This window comes from Cryptomeria japonica, unplaced genomic scaffold (assembly GCF_030272615.1).
Source record: "Cryptomeria japonica unplaced genomic scaffold, Sugi_1.0 HiC_scaffold_40, whole genome shotgun sequence".
Taxonomy (NCBI): domain Eukaryota; kingdom Viridiplantae; phylum Streptophyta; class Pinopsida; order Cupressales; family Cupressaceae; genus Cryptomeria; species Cryptomeria japonica.
Genome location: NW_026728862.1, coordinates 122,501 through 137,500, shown reverse-complemented (window position 1 = coordinate 137,500; position 15,000 = coordinate 122,501). Strand labels below are relative to the sequence as shown.

Below are 15,000 nucleotides of genomic sequence, written 5' to 3'. Positions count from 1 at the left end.
ATTACAAGTCGTCGAGTCTGTTACTGGGCGAACACGAGATGCGCACAGGAAATCGATCAGCCCTCACAATGGCCCAAGGCCAGAGATCGGACTGCTACGATTTACCCCAACAATCATCGTGCCACTCTTCGCAGAGAGGTGATAGACGCCAACGAGCCCGCGCATAGCAATCGAGGTGTAAAAAGGGCGTTGAAGGCAGGAAGCCTGGACGAAAGAGGCTACGAGGTCACCTCGAAGCGGTCTAAGAATCGGGCGCACTTGGGGCGACTACCAGTGCCAACCCCTTATCCCGCGGTGCGTCCGACACACAGAAATTTCCAAGGCGGCCAAGGAGCCTCCCCGCATAGCAATCGGGGTGTGAGGTTACGGATGCAGCATTGATAGCAATCGAGGTGTGAGGCGAAGGATGCAGAAGTGAGAGCCGAGGGATGTAGCAGAGATAGCAATCGGGGTGTGTGATGCAGAAGAGATAGCAATCGAGGTGTGCGGTGGGAAGGGCCCAGCAGCCAGAATGCATGAAGCGACGGATGAAGCAGTGATGACAACCGGGCTGTGAGGAGAGGAGGGATGCAGCCAAGAAAGCAATCAGGGCTCGAGGCAAGGGATGCATCAAGGATAGCAATCATGTTGTGAGGCGAGATTCCAAAGGCTAAACGTGAGAGGCTGCAGGGTCGACTCAGAGAGGTCTATGCATGTGAGAGGCTGAAAGCAAGGTCGACTCGGAGCGGTCTATGCATCGGGCGCGCTTGGGGCGACTACCAGTGCCAACCCCTTATCCCGCGACGCGTCCGACAAAGAGAACGTTCCAAGGCGGCAGAGGAGGTTACCAGCCGAAGGATGCAGTAGCAATAACAGGTATAGTTCCGCGGCGGCCGAGAAGACTCACCGCATAGGAATCGGGATGCGAGGCGAGGGATGCGGCGGGAAGGCCCCGACGGCTAAACGGAAGAGGCTGCAGGGCCGCCTCGGAATGGTCCAAGCATCGGATGCGATTGGGACGACTACCAGTGCCAACCCCTTATCCCGCGATGCGTCCGATACACAGATAGTTCTAAGGCGGCCGAGGAGCCTCACCGCATATCAATCGGGGTGCGAGGCGAGGGATGGGGCGGGAAGGCCCCAACGGCTAGACGGAAGAGGCTTCAGGGCCACCTCGGAATGGTCCAAGCATCGGACGCGCTTGGGGCGACTGCCAGTGCCAACCCCTTATCCCGCGATGCGTCCGATACACAGATGGTTCCAAGGCGGCCGAGGAGCCTCACCGCATAGCAATCGGGGGTGCGAGGCGAGGGATGGGGCGGGAAGGCCCCAACGGCTAGACGGAAGAGGCTTCAGGGCCGCCTAGGAATGGTCCAAGCATCGGACACGCTTGGGGCGACTACCAGTGACAGCCCCCTATCCCGCGATGCGTCCGATACGAAGATGGTTCCAAGGCGGCCGAGGAGCCTCACCGCATAGCAATCGGGGTGCGAGGTGGGGGATGCGGCGAGATGGCCCCAACGGCTAGACGGAAGAGGCCACAGGGCCGCGTCGGAATAGTCCAAGCATCGGACGCGCTTGGGGCGACTACCAGTGACAACCCCTTATCCCGCGATGCGTCCGATACGAAGATAGTTCCAAGGCGGCCGAGGAGCCTCACCGCATAGCAATCGGGGTGCGAGGTGGGGGATGCGGCGAGATGGCCCCAACAGCTAGACGGAAGAGGCTGCAGGGCCGCCTCGGAATAGTCCAAGCATCGGACGCGCTTGGGGCCACTACCAGTGACAACCCCTTATCCCGCGATGCGTCCGATACGAAGATAGTTCCAAGGCGGCCGAAGAGCCTCACCGCATAGCAATCGGGGTGCGAGGTGGGGGATGCGGCGAGATGGCCCCAACGGCTAGACGGAAGAGGCCACAGGGCCGCCTCGGAATAGTCCAAGCATCGGACGCGCTTGGGGCGACTACCAGTGACAACCCCTTATCCCGCGATGCGTCCGATACGAAGATAGTTCCCAGGCGGCCGAGGAGCCTCACCGCATAGCAATCGGGGTGCGAGGCGAGGGATGCGGCGAGATGGCCCCAAAGGCTAGACGGAAGAGGCTGCAGGGCTGCCTCGGAATAGTCCAAGCATCGGACGCGCTTGGGGCGACTACCACTGCCAACCCCTTATCCCGCGATGCGTCCGATACACAGATAGTTCCGAGGCGGCCGAGGAGGTGGGGGATGCAGCGAGATGGCCCCAACGGCTAGACGGAAGAGGCTGCAGGGCCGCCTCGGAATAGTCCAAGCATCGGACGCGCTTGGGGCGACTACCAGTGACAACCCCTTATCCCGCGATGCGTCCGATACACAGATAGTTCCGAGGCGGCCAAGGAGCCTCACCGCATAGCAATCGTGGTGCGAGGTGGGGGATGCGGCGAGATGGCCCCAACGGCTAGACGGAAGAGGCTGCAGGGCCGCCTCGGAATGGTCCAAGCATCGGATGCGCTTGGGGCGACTACCACTGCCAACCCCTTATCCCGCGATGCGTCCGATACACAGATAGTTCCAAGGCGGCCGAGGAGCCTCACAGCATAGCAATCAGGGTGCGAGGCGAGGGATGCGGCGAGAAAGCCCCAACGGCTAGAGGGAAGAGGCTTCAGGTCCGCCTCGGAATGGTCCAAGCATCGGACGCGCTTGGGGCGACTACCAGTGACAACCCCTTATCCCGCGACGCGTCCGATACACAGATAGTTCCAAGGCGGCCGAGGAGCCTCACCGCATAGCAATCGGGGTGCGAGGCGAGGGATGCGGCGAGAAGGACCCAACGGCTACACGGAAGAGGCTTCGGGGCCGCCTCGGAATGGTCCAAGCATCGGACGCGCTTGGGGCGACTACCAGTGACAACCCCTTATCCCGCGACGCGTCCGATACACAGATAGTTCCAAGGCGGCCGAGGAGCCTCACCGCATAGCAATCGGGGTGCGAGGCGAGGGATGCGGCGAGAAGGACCCAATGGCTACACGGAAGAGGCTTCGGGGCCGCCTCGGAATGGTCCAAGCATCGGACGCGCTTGGGGCGACTACCAGTGACAACCCCTTATCCCGCGACGCGTCCGATACACAGATAGTTCCAAGGCGGCCGAGGAGCCTCACCGCATAGCAATCGGGGTGCGAGGCGAGGGATGCGGCGAGAAGGACCCAACGGCTAGACGGAAGAGGCTTCGGGTCCGCCTCGGAATGGTCCAAGCATCGGACGCGCTTGGGGCGACTACCAGTGACAACCCCTTATCCCGCGACGCGTCCGATACACAGATAGTTCCAAGGCGGCCGAGGAGCCTCACCGCATAGCAATCGGGGTGCGAGGCGAGGGATGCGGCGAGAAGGACCCAACGGCTAGACGGAAGAGGCTTCGGGTCCGCCTCGGAATGGTCCAAGCATCGGACGCGCTTGGGGCGACTACCAGTGACAACCCCTTATCCCGCGACGCGTCCGATACACAGATAGTTCCAAGGCGGCCGAGGAGCCTCACCGCATAGCAATCGGGGTGCGAGGCGAGGGATGCGGCGAGAAGGACCCAACGGCTAGACGGAAGAGGCTTCGGGTCCGCCTCGGAATGGTCCAAGCATCGGACGCGCTTGGGGCGACTACCAGTGACAACCCCTTATCCCGCGACGCGTCCGATACACAGATAGTTCCGAGGCGGCCGAGGAGCCTCACCGCATAGCAATCGGGGTGCGAGGCGAAGGATGCGGCGAGAAGGACCCAACGGCTAGACGGAAGAGGCTTCGGGTCCGCCTCGGAATGGTCCAAGCATCGGACGCGCTTGGGGCGACTACCAGTGACAACCCCTTATCCCGCGACGCGTCCGATACACAGATAGTTCCAAGGCGGCCGAGGAGCCTCACCGCATAGCAATCGGGGTGCGAGGCGAGGGATGCGGCGAGAAGGACCCAACGGCTAGACGGAAGAGGCTTCAGGGCCGCCTCGGAATGGTCCAAGCATCGAACGCGCTTGGGGCGACTACCAGTGACAACCCCTTATCCCGCGACGCGTCCGATACACAGATAGTTCCGAGGCGGCCGAGGAGCCTCACCGCATAGCAATCGGGGTGCGAGGCGAGGGATGCGGCGAGAAGGACCCAACGGCTAGACGGAAGAGGCTTCAGGGCCGCCTCGGAATGGTCCAAGCATCGGACGCGCTTGGGGCGACTACCAGTGACAACCCCTTATCCCGCGACGCGTCCGATACACAGATAGTTCCGAGGCGGCCGAGGAGCCTCACCGCATAGCAATCGGGGTGCGAGGCGAGGGATGCGGCGAGAAGGACCCAACGGCTAGACGGAAGAGGCTTCAGGGCCGCCTCGGAATGGTCCAAGCATCGGACGCGCTTGGGGCGACTACCAATGACAACCCCTTATCCCGCGACGCGTCCGATACACAGATAGTTCCGAGGCGGCCGAGGAGCCTCACCGCATAGCAATCGGGGTGCGAGGCGAGGGATGCGGCGAGAAGGACCCAACGGCTAGACGGAAGAGGCTTCAGGGCCGCCTCGGAATGGTCCAAGCATCGGACGCGCTTGGGGCGACTACCAGTGACAACCCCTTATCCCGCGACGCGTCCGATACACAGATAGTTCCGAGGCGGCCGAGGAGCCTCACCGCATAGCAATCGGGGTGCGAGGCGAGGGATGCGGCGAGAAGGACCCAACGGCTAGACGGAAGAGGCTTCAGGGCCGCCTCGGAATGGTCCAAGCATCGGACGCGCTTGGGGCGACTACCGTTGCCAACCCCTTATCCCGCGATGCGTCTGATACACAGATAGTTCCGAGGCGGCCGAGGAGCCTCACCGCATAGCAATCGGGTTGCGAGGCAGATTATTGGGAAGGGAACCCCCTGGGATGCGGCTCAAGCAGTGCCCAAAGGGACTGGAATGCGGAATCACATCGAGAGACCCAAATGCTATACGAGGGCTCAAATCGAATTATCGATTTGGCCACGACATGGACGCATCGGAACGACTACCTTTGCCGAACCACTCGCAATTGCATCCATACCGAAACCAATAGACATTTCCGTTAGAGCCCTCGCATAGCATTCGGGAATCTCGCATGCCCCTCTAAATCGACCAATGCTGGCGCTCAATGAAAATCCGAGCGCTACCACCGTTCGAGCGCCAGCATTGGTCGAGTTAGAGGGGCACGGGGGAGAATGCTCCAGTCAACACCTCCCCTATATAAGTTATTTGTCCGATTCTCGCACAACCGTAGTCTGCCTCGTCGAATCAAACAACGGTCCCAGATTCCGACTTCCGTTCCGTAGAGACCCAAAAGCTAGATGGAGGCTCGCAAGAAAGAGAGTCGGCGCATAGCAATCGGGTTTCTCGAACGTTTAGGGACCGAGCTCACTTGCGGATAGGGCAAAATCCGCCAAGCAACCCAAAAGCTAGACGGGGGCTCGAATCGAATCGCCTAGGCGGCCACAACAACGACGTGTTGGATCGACTACCAGTGCCAAACCATTCAGCAAGACTAGTCTGTGTCGAGGCCGGATAGAGATTCTCAGAGAGCGCCCGCATAGCATTTAGGAGACCTGCCGCGTCCCTCACACTCGACAAATGGTGGTGCACGTTTATAAATCCGAGCGATCCCAACCCTTTCAAGCACCAACATCGGTCGAGATAGAGGGGCACGGAGGGGGCTGCGTGAGACAACACAGTCCCCTATATAAGTTATTTGTCCGATTCTCACACATCCGAAGAATGGTCATCAAATCGGACAACAGCCCAAACTTCCGACTTCCGTCCCAGAAAGCCCAAGAGCTATCTAAAACGTTCATGGCCGGAACTCGATCGCGGCTATACCAGTCCGCCAAGCAACCCAAAAGCTAGACTGGAGCTCTAGTCGAATCACCTCTGTGGCCATTGCAAGGACGTGTTGGAGCGACTACCATTGCCGAACCATTCCGCAGGTCGAGTCCATACCAAGGCCGCATAGAGATTCACGATGAGCTCCTGCATAGCAATCAGGAGACTTGCCGTGTCCATCACAATCGATAAATCCTGGTGCAAGATTTTTGCATCCGAGCGCTCCAACCAGTCGAGCACCAGCATCAATCGACATAAACGGGCACGGGGGGAGGATGCTCGAGAACACTACCTCCCCTATATAAGTTATTTGTCCGATTCTCAAGCAGCCGAAGTCTGGTCATCGAATCGGGTCAAAGACCACAACTTCCGACTTTACCCACAATGCAAGTCATCGAATCGAACATCGGCCCCCGAGTCGGACTCCATGCGTATGTCAGGTCATCGGACCCAAATTCCGCCTTCCTGCGCATGGCGGGCCATCAATATCAACTCGGTCATCGGACCCAAACTCCGCCTTTTTGCGTATGGCACGCCTTCAAATCGGTCATCGGACCCAAATTCCGCCTTCCTGTGCATGGCGGGCCATCAACATCAACTCGGTCATCGGACCCAAATTCCGCCTTTCTGCGCATGGCACGCCATCAACTCGGTCATCGGACCCAAATTCCGCCTTCCTGCGCATGGCAGGTCATCGGACACAAATTCAGACCTCGCCAATATGCCTACGTATCGAATCGGTCATCGGACCCAACTTCCGACTTCATCCATACTGTAGGGTCTTTGAGGTTGGCGCGGTGCGCTCAACCCAGGGAGTCGACCCATCGAAGCATACACCTCCCCTATATAAGCTATTTGTCCGATTCCCACACCTGTGTAGTTTGCACCTCTGACCAGGACATCGACCCCAACTTCCGAACTCGACTGCAACGACGGCACCAGCGCCTTGGTGCGCACCTTGCGACGCACAGTCCCAACATTCGCCTTCCTGCACATGGCAGGTCATCGGACCCAAATTCCGACCTCGCGAGTATGCCTACATATCGAATCGGTCATCGGACCCAACTTCCGACTTCATCCATACCGTAGGGTCTTTGAGGTTGGCGCGGTGCGCTCAACCCGGGGAGTCGACCCAACGAAGCATACACCTCCCCTATATAAGCTATTTGTCCGATTCCCACACCTGTGTAGTTTGCACCTCCGATCAAGACATCGACCCCAACTTCCGAACTCGCCTCCAACGACCGAACCAGCGCCTTGGTGCGCACCTTGCAACGCACAGTGCCAACATTCGCCTTCCTGCACGTGGCAGGTCATCGGACCCAAATTCCGACCTCGCGAGTATGCCTACATATCGAATCGGTCATCGGACCCAACTTCCGACTTCATCCATACCGTAGGGTCTTTGAGGTTGGCGCGGTGCGCTCAACCCGGGGAGTCGACCCAACGAAGCATACACCTCCCCTATATAAGCTATTTGTCCGATTCCCACACCTGTGTAGCTTGCACCTCCGATCAGGACATCGACCCCAACTTCCGAACTCGACTAAAAAGACCGCACCAGCGCCTTGGTGTGCACCTTGCAACGCACAGTGTCAACATTCGCCTTCCTGCACATGGCAGGTCATCGGACCCAAATTCCGACCTCATGAGCATACCTACTAATCGAATCGGTCATCGGACCCAACTTCCGACTTCATCCATACCGTAGGGTCTTTGAGGTTGGCGCGGTGCGCTCAACCTGGGGAGTCGACCCATCGAAGCATACACCTCCCCTATATAAGCTATTTGTCCGATTCCGACACCTGTGTAGTTTGCACCTCCGCTCAGGACATCGACCCCAACTTCCGAACTCGCCTGCAACGACCGAACCAGCGCCTTGGTGCGCACCAAAAGTGCGCACTTTTGGAGGGCACTTTTGTGCGCTCCAAAGGTGCGCACTTTTGGAGGGCACTTTTCTGCGCTCCAAAGGTGCGCACTTTTGGAGGGCACTTTTTGGAGGGCACTTTTCTGCGCTCCAAAGGTGCGCACTTTTGGAGGGCACTTTTTGGAGGGCACTTTTCTGCGCTCCAAAGGTGCGCACTTTTGGAGGGCACTTTTTGGAGGGCACTTTTCTGCGCTCCAAAGGTGCGCACTTTTGGAGGGCACTTTTTGGAGGGCACTTTTCTGCGCTCCAAAGGTGCGCACTTTTGGAGGGCACTTTTTGGAGGGCACTTTTCTGCGCTCCAAAGGTGCGCACTTTTGGAGGGCACTTTTTGGAGGGCACTTTTCTGCGCTCCAAAGGTGCGCACTTTTGGAGGGCACTTTTTGGAGGGCACTTTTCTGCGCTCCAAAGGTGCGCACTTTTGGAGGGCACTTTTTGGAGGGCACTTTTCTGCGCTCCAAAGGTGCGCACTTTTGGAGGGCACTTTTTGGAGGGCACTTTTCTGCGCTCCAAAGGTGCGCACTTTTGGAGGGCACTTTTTGGAGGGCACTTTTCTGCGCTCCAAAGGTGCGCACTTTTGGAGGGCACTTTTGTGCACTCCAAAGGTGCGCACTTTTGGAGGGCACTTTTCCTGTGCTCCAAAGGTGCACACCTAGGTGAGCACCTTCGACCACACCTTGTAGCACACCAAACTCTGACTTTCGACTTCATCCGCAATGCAGGGTCTTTGAGGTTGGCGCAATGCGCACAACCAGGGGAGTCGACCCATCAAACCCAACACCTCCCCTATATAAGCTATTTGTCTGATTCTCATACATGCGTAGCCTGCAGGAGCAATTAGGACATCGACCCCAACTTTCGGCTTCTAAACGAAAACAAGGTCTTTGAGGTTGGTGTAATGCGAACAACTAGGGGAGTCAACCCATCAAACCCAACACCTCCCCTATATAAGCTATTTGTCTGATTCTCATACATGTGTAGTCTACAGGAGCAATTAGGACATCGACCCCAACTTTTGACTTCTTAACGAAAACAAGGTCTTTGAGGTTGACGTAATGCGCACAACCAGGGGAGTCGACCCATCAAACCCAACACCTCCCCTATATAAGCTATTTGTCCGATTCTCATACATGTGTAGCCTGCAGGAGCCATTAGGACATTGACCCCAACTTTTGACTTCTTAACGAAAACAAGGTCTTTGAGGTTGGCGTAATGCGCACAACCAAGGGAGTTGACCCATCAAACCCAACACCTCCCCTATATAAGCTATTTGTCTGATTCTCATACATGTGTAGCCTGCAACAACGATTAGGACATCCACCCCAACTTCTGAATTCGTCTGCGTTGACCGCACCAAAGGTGCACGCCTTGGTGCTCACCAAAATCCGACTTCCGACTTCTTCTGCTATGCGGGGTCTTTGAGGTTGGCGCAGTGCGCACAACCAGGGGAGTCAACCCACCGAATGCAACACCTCCCCTATATAAGCTATTTGTCTGATTCTCATACATGCGTAGACTGCAGCAATGATTAGGACATCCACCCCAACTTTTGACTTCTTAAACAAGACAGGGTCTTTGAAGTTGGTGCAGTGCACACAACCAGGGGAGTCGACCCATCAAACGCAACACCTCCCCTATATAAAGCTATTTGTCCGATTCTCATACGTGTAGTCTGCAGCAGCGATTAGGACATCGACCCCAACTTCCGAATTCGTTTGCATTGACCGCACCAAAGGTGCACGCCTTGGTGTGCACCCTGGAGTGCACTTTGGTGCTCACCTCGGTGCACACTTTGGTGTGCACCTCGGTGTGCACCAAAGGTGCGCACCTTGGAGCGCACCAAAGGTGTACACTTTGGAGCGCACCACATAGGGTCTTTGAGAGGTTGGCGCAGTGCGCACACCAAGGTGGGTGTTGAGGTGCGTGCCGAGGTGGGTGGGTGCTAGGGTGCGCTCCATGGTGGGTGCCAGGGTGGGTGCGTGCTAGGGTGGATTCCAAAGAGGGTCATAGGGTGGGTGCCAAGGTGGGTTGGTGATATAGTGGGTTCAAAGGTGGGTACTAGGGTGGGTTCCAAGGTGGGTCACAAGTTGGGTGCCAGGATGCGTGGGTGTTAGGTTGGGTGCCAAGGTGGGCTCCTGCGTGGGTGGGTGCTAGGGTGGGTTTCAAGGTGGACGCGAGGGCGGGTGCCAAGGTGGGTAACAAGTTGGGTGTTAGGATGGGTGAGTGCTAGAGTGGGTGCCAAGGTGGGTGGGTGCTAAGGTGGATGCCAAGGTGGTTCACAGGGTGGGTGGGTTCTAGGGTGAGTTCCAAGGTGGGTCACAGGTTCAGTGCTAGGGTGGGTGTCAAGGCGGGTGTCGAGGTGCCTGGGTGCTAGGGTGTGGATGCCAATGTGGGTCATAGGGTGGGTACTAGGGTGGGCTGCAATGTGGGTGCCAAGGTGGGTAACATGCTCGGTGGGTTCTAAATTGGGTGCCAGGGTGGGTGTGCACCCACCTTGCCCGAGGTGGGTGCCAAGGTGCCAGTGTGGGTGGGTGCTAAGGTGGATGCCAAGGTGGGTGAGAAGGTGGGTGATAGGTTGAGTGGTAGGATGGGTGGGTGCCAAGATGGGTCACAGGGTGGGTGCAAGGGTGGGTAGGTGCTAGGGTTGGTGTCAGGGTGGGTGGGTGCTAGGTTGGGTTCCAAGGTGGGTGCGAGGGTGAGTGTCAAGGTGGGTCACAGGTTAGGTGCTAGGATGGGTGAGTGCTAGGGTGCAAAGGTGCCAGGGTGGGTGCTAGGATGGGTCGATGCTAGGGTGAGTGGCAAGGTGGGTCCACAAGTGTCAAGGTGGGTGCCGAGGTGGGTGCCAAGTCGGCGACTGCTATGGTGGATGCCAAGGTGGGTCACGGGGTGGGTGCCAAGTTGCTAGGTTGGGTTCCAAGGTGGGTGCCAACGTGGGTGCTAGGGTGCGTGGGTTAAAGGGTGTGTCACAACGTGGGTGCCAGGATGGGTGCGCACCCACACTGGCCAAGACGGGTGCGGGTGCAAGGTTGGGTTCCAAGCCCGGTCACAGGCTGGGTGCTAGGATGGGTGGGTGCCAAGGTGGGCACCAGGGTGGGTGCACCCACCCTGGCCAAGGTGGGTCACGGGGTGGGTCCTAGGGTGGGTAACGGGGTGGGTACTAAGGTGCGTGCCAAGGTGGGTCATAGGGTGGGTGCCAAGGTGGGCACCAGGGTGGGTGTGCACCAACCCTAGCCAGGGTAGGTCACGGGGTGGTTGTCGGGGTGGGCGTCAAGGAGCCAAGGTGGGTGGCAAGTAGCCAAGTTGCGTGCCAAGGTGGGTGTCGGGGTGGGTGCCAAGGATCCAAGGTGGGTGCCAAGGAACCAAGGTGGGTGTCTGGGTGGGTGCCGAGGTGGGAGCCAGGGTGGGTCCCAAGGTGAGTGCAAAGGTGGGTGCCAGGGTCAAGGTGAGTGCCAATGTGGGTTCCAAGGTGCCAGGGTCAGGGTGAGTGCCAATGTGGGTTCAAAGGTGCTAAGTTGGGTGCGAGGTTGGGTGCGAGGGTGGGTGGGTGCCAAGGTGTGCTAGGTGGAAGCCCGGGTGGGTCGGCATCCCATGGGTGTCGAGTTGGGTGCCTGATGGGTGCTTCTTGTCAAGTTTTAGTCGTCGGGACTCATTTCGAGCCTTAGAGGTCGTTTCTTGTCCGGTTGCCCTGTCTTCGACCTGGGAACCCAATTTTGGTCCTCGGGTCCCATTTTTTTTTGTCTCGCATCCCACTTTTGGCCTGTGGCCTTTTCGGGGTCGATTCTCGTTTTGGGCATCAGAGCATGTTTCTTCTCCTAAAACCCAATATTTGTTTATTAAGTCTCGGAACACATTTTTGTTCTCGTGGACCCATCATGGGTCTTGGAACGCATTTGTGGTCCTTGGGTCCCATTTTGCATCCCGAAACTTGTGTTTTGGTGCTTGATCCCTATTTTGGGTGCCCACCTTGCACCAAGTGCGCACCCGGGGCAAACCGAGCGCCTTGGTGCACCGGGGCAAGATCGAGCGTGCACCCGAGGCGCCCCGAACATGCACCAAGGTGCACTCGGCCCACATGTGAGCGCAGGTCGTTGCGCCCGAGGTGGTGTGTGGGCACCGCGTTGCAGACGGGACACTGCACGCACACGACGCCCCCTCCAGGTGCACGCACGTAGGCCGGGCCGGGTGCACACCCGACGCCCTAGCAAGGTGCGCGCACCCGGGCAGGGCTCACACTTGGCGAACGGGGCGCACTTCGCGAGGGAGGGTGTGCACCTCGACGGGGGTGGGTGGCCGGGGTGGATTCGCACGTGGGTCGCGGTTTGCTAAGTACACACTGCGACAAGCTCATAACGGGTGCGATCATACCAGCATTAGTGCACCGGATCCCATCAGAACTCCGCAGTTAAGCGCGCTTGGGCCGGAGTAGTACTGGGATGGGTGACCTCCCGGGAAGTCCCGGTGTTGCACCCTTTTTTAGTTTTTCGCCGGGCGTCGCAATGCTATTTGAATAAACCTTTTGCCCGTTTGCGTTCTCGTCGGGGCCGGGCCGGGCCGGGGTGCGCTGCCCGCACTACCGCGCGCGCGGGGGCGACACCGAGCGCGCACCCGAGGCACCCCGAGCACACAGGCCACGGTGCAACCCGGGCGTTGTGCGCGCACCCCGGTGCGCCCGAGGTGCTGCGCGCGCACCCAGGTGAAATCGGTGTGCACCTCGGCCAGTGCGCGCTCGGTCGAGTCGCGCACGTTGGCCAAGGTGCACGGTGATGTTTCTTACTCTAAGGTTCCGCACCAGACGCCCGGGACAGGTGAGCGAAGCTGGGCGGGGCCGGGTGCGCGGCCGGGGCAGGTGCACGCAGCTGGAGAGAGCTTTGGAGCACACTTCGGAGCGCACCAATGATGCGCTCCATTCAAAAGTTTCCTGAAAAGGCAAAAAAAGTTGAGATTATAGAATTTCCCACTTGAGAGATTGTAAAAAAAAAAAATTTAAAATGAAGGAAACGCGGGTGCCAAGGTGTGCGCAGCCCAGCCAAGGTGTGCGCACCAAGGCGCCCACCCTGGCGAAGGTGCACGCAAGGTGCGCACCCGAGGCAAACCGGACAATTAACCCAACTTTCGACTTCGCGCGCACCTTGGAGCGCACTTCGGAGCGCTCCTTGGTGCGCACCAATCTTGGGCACCTCGGAGTGCACCATGGCGCCCACCAAGGTGCGCACCCGGGGCAAACCGAGCTCCGACTTCGTGCGCACCTTGGAGCGCACGAAAGGTGCGCACCATGGCGCCCACCAAGGTGCGCAGCCCAGCCAAGGCGTGCGCATCAAGGTGCGCACCCTGGCGAAGGTGCGCACCCGGGGCAAACCGAGCTCCGACTTCGTGCGCACCTTGGAGCGCACAAAAGGTGCGCAACCCAGCCAAGGTGTGCGCACCCCGGTCAAACCGAGCTCCGAATCGTGCGCACCAGAGGTGCACGCCATCGTGCGCACCTTGGAGCACACTTCGGAGCCCTCCTTGGTGCGCGCCGATGTTGCGCACCTCGGAGCGCACCCGGGGAAAACAATGCAATTAACCCGACTTTCGACTTCGTGGGCACCTCGGAGCGCTCTCGGGTTCGCACCTCGGAGCACACCGAGGTGCGCACCTTTGATGCGCTGCCTTCACCAATTTCCAGAAAAGGCAAGAAAACATTGAGAAGGTGTGCGCACCGAGGTGCCCACCCTGGCGAAGGTGCACGCGAGGTGCGCACCCGGGGCAAACCGGGCTCCGACTTCGTGCACGCCGCACCTTGGAGCACACTTCGGAGCGCTCCTTGGTGCGCACCAGGGCGCGCAACCCAGCCGAGGTGCCCACCCCGGCGAAGGTGCACGCGAGGTGCGCACCCGGGGCAAACCGGGCTCCGACTTCGTGCACGCCATGGTGCCCACCGCGGCGAAGGTGCACGCGAGGTGCGCACCCGGGGCAAACCGGGCTCCGACTTCGTGCACGCCGCACCTTGGAGCACACTTCGGAGCGCTCCTTGGTGCGCACCATGGTGCCCACCAGGGCGCGCAACCCCGCCGAAGGTGCACGCGAGGTGCGCACCCGGGGCAAACCGGGCTCCGACTTCGTGCACGCCGCACCTTGGAGCACACTTCGGAGCGCTCCTTGGTGCGCACCATGGTGCCCACCAGGGCGCGCAACCCCGCCGAAGGTGCACGCGAGGTGCGCACCCGGGGCAAACCGGGCTCCGACTTCGTGCACGCCATGGTGCGCACCGCGGCGAAGGTGCGCACCCGGGGCAAACCGGGCTCCGACTTCGTGCACGCCGCACCTTGGAGCACACTTCGGAGCGCTCCTTGGTGCGCACCAGGGCGCGCAACCCAGCCGAGGTGCCCACCCCGGCGAAGGTGCACGCGAGGTGCGTACCCGGGGCAAACCGGGCTCCGACTTCGTGCACGCCGCACCTTGGAGCACACTTCGGAGCGCTCCTTGGTGCGCACCATGGTGCCCACCAGGCCGCGCAACCCAGCCAAGGTGTGCGCACCAAGGTGCACGCGAGGTGCGCACCCGGGGCAAACCGGGGTCCGACTTCGTGCACGCCGCACCTTGGAGCACACATCGGGGCGCTCCCGGGTTCGCACCGGCGTTGCGCACCGTGGTGGGCACCTCGGAGCACACCAAGGTGGGCAGCGAGGTGCGCACCTTTGATGCGATGCCTTCACTAATTTCCATAAAAGGCAAAAAAAAAACGAGATTTTAAAATTTCCGTTTTGAAAGATAGTGAGAAAAAGGGAATGCTGGTGCCATCTTGAGCCCGCCCTGGTGCGCAGCCCAGCCAAGGTGTGCGCACCAAGGTGCCCACCCTGGCGAAGGTGCGCGCCCGGGCAATTAACCCAACTTCCAACTTCGCGCGCGCCAGGGTGGGAGCGCACCCAACAACCGGGCCTGGGAAGAGCCAATGCGAGAAACCCCACCAAACGCTCTGACAAAAAAAGAGGGGGCGCTCCAGTAACCCCGCTTCGGAGCGCACCCTGGGCAAACCCAGCCAAGGTGCCCACCCCGGCCAAGGTGCAGGCGAGGTGCGCACCCGGGGCAAACCGGGCTCCGACAACGTGCACGCCGCACCTTGGAGCACACTTCGTAGCGCTCCCGGGTGCGCACCTCAGAGCACACCAAGGTGGGCAGCGAGGTGCGCACCTTTGATGCGCTGCCTTCACTAATTTCCAGAAAAGGCAAAAAAAAAAGGAGATTTTAAAATTTCCGTTTTGAAAGATAGTGAA

General features: G+C 59.6%; 1 non-coding gene across 1 annotated transcript; it reads left to right on the top strand.

Annotated features, from left to right (window-relative positions):
• Positions 1-12,098: 12,098 nt before the first annotated feature.
• On the top strand, positions 12,099-12,217 carry LOC131862256 (5S ribosomal RNA). The gene has a single exon (XR_009361272.1). It is a non-coding gene; the product is annotated as a 5S ribosomal RNA (ribosomal RNA).
• The last annotated feature ends 2,783 nt before the right edge of the window (positions 12,218-15,000 follow it).